We start from the raw sequence: 2,211 nt of genomic DNA on the forward strand, positions 1-2,211 counted from the left end.
CCTGGTCAGCATGGTGAAACCCCGTCTCTACTAAAAATACAAAAACATTAGCTGGGCATGGTGGCACGTGCCTGTAATCCCAGCTACTTAGGAGGCTGAGGCAGGAGAATTGCCTGAACCCAGGAGGCGGAGGTTGCGGTGAGCCGAGATCGCGCCATTGCACTCCAGCCTGGGTAACAAGAGCGAAACTCCATCTCAAAAAAAAAAAAAAAAGAAAGAAAGAAAATCTAAGACTTACCTGACTGCTACCAGGGCAGTGTTCCCATTCTCCCCCAAAACCACAGTGTGTCTGTGATGGAGTTGGCCTCAGACAACACCTGTGGAATCAAAAAAGTATTCCATTCCCCCAGACTCTCCTACAACCTTTGGAAAAATGAATTTCATACGACTGAACTCACCTTCCAGAGTTTCCTCCGCTGGCCTCCAGCTGCTTCTGCTGACAGCTCAGATCTGGAGTGAGAGCCGGCTGCCAGGGGCTTTTTAAGAGAGAATCTCTCCACCCAATTAGCCACACCCCACCCCACCTCTTTAATCTACTCAGATTTTGATTGAATTCTGGTGTCATTGAGATGGTTGCTATTGACATAGGTTTTTACCATAAAGGAAGATGATTGTGTTTTCAGAGTGCTGTCTTTTTAATTAACAAGGACAAAATATTGCCATATAATCATTTTAGATAAGATCTTAAAGATTATGCCTATTGAAAATTTGGAAAATTAATTAAAATTAAATTTTGAAAAATTCGGGTGACATTTAAAATTCCTCTAAAATCAAAGGTGCCACTTTCAAATAGTTTTTTTTTTTTAGTTTTGTTTTTTTTTTTAACTGTAACATCTTTTCACATTTCAATAACAGAGGTGCGTGAAACCTACTCAGAAGTTACTAATAGGACCCTCCACAGACCATGCTCAACTCTCAAAAACGTTTTCTCTATACTGTAAAAGATTCTAATTAAGAAGCTTAGGAAAGGAATCCCGCAACTGTTTCCAGACAATCGGCCAGTGAAAGTCCTGTTTTCCTTTTTTCATTATAGCATCTAAAAACATAGAAGATATTGTTATAATCTTACTATTTCCCATGCAACGCAACATATGTAAAATGAGATTCAGTTCTTTTTTTTAATGTTCAGAAATGGGTTCCTCATGTATTAAATATTTTATAGATGATCAGAGTTCAAGGATAAGAATGTAAAACTCGGAGACTGGAGGTAGCGTAGCAAAGGATTTGATTACATTAAGGTGATTGGATTAAATCGTCTTTCATTTAATCGTCTCCATACTCATCATTCCCTGATGTCTGCTAGATTCTCTTCTTTCACATTCAAAGCCAAGGCAGCCCTCAATTCCTTGATAACTTTCAGACTCACAGGACCCCCAAGTATTTTCACTATTCAGGCAATTCACACACCTCATGTCCTGCGTAGCTGGAACTACAGGCTCATGCAACCATCCGTGGCTATTTTTAAATTTTTTTTTTTTTTGCAGAGGCGGGGTTATACCATGTTTTCCAGGTTGGTCTGAAACTCCTGGGATCAAGCTAGCCTCCCAGCTAGCCTCCCAAAGTGTTGGGATTATAGGCAGGAGCCACCGCACCCAGGCTATAACCCTTTTTGGGGTCAGTTTTGCAGTTTTTATTTGAAGTGTGTTTTATGTGATGACGGTATGGCTGCTCCTGCTTGCTTTTGGTTTCTGTTTGCATAGAATGACTTTTTCATGCCTTGGCTCTCAGTCTGTTTTCGTGTTTGATGGTGAGACGAGTGTCTTGTAGGTTGTAAATAGTTGGGCCTTTATTATTATTATCTGTTTAGCTACTCTCTCTATATATATATAATTTTTTTTTTTTTTTTTTGGGACAGAGTTTCCCTCTTGTTACCCAGGCTGGAGTGCAATGGCGCGATCTCGGCTCACCGCAACCTCCGCCTCCTGGGTTCAGGCAATTCTCCTGCCTCAGCCTCCTGAGTAGCTGGGATTACAGGCACGTGCCACCATGCCCAGCTAATTTTTATATTTTTAGTAGAGACGGGGTTTCACCATGTTGACCAGGGTGGTCTCGATCTCTTGACCTCGTGATCCACCCGCCTTGGCCTCCCAAAGTGCTGGGATTACAGGCGTGAGCCACCGCGCCCGGCCCTACTCTATATTTTTTAAATTAGAGAATTTAGTCCATTCCTATTCAAGGTTATTACCGACAGATAAAGACTAACTCCTGTGA

The sequence above is a fragment of the Saimiri boliviensis genome, chromosome 14 (assembly GCF_048565385.1).
Source record: "Saimiri boliviensis isolate mSaiBol1 chromosome 14, mSaiBol1.pri, whole genome shotgun sequence".
NCBI lineage: Eukaryota > Metazoa > Chordata > Mammalia > Primates > Cebidae > Saimiri > Saimiri boliviensis.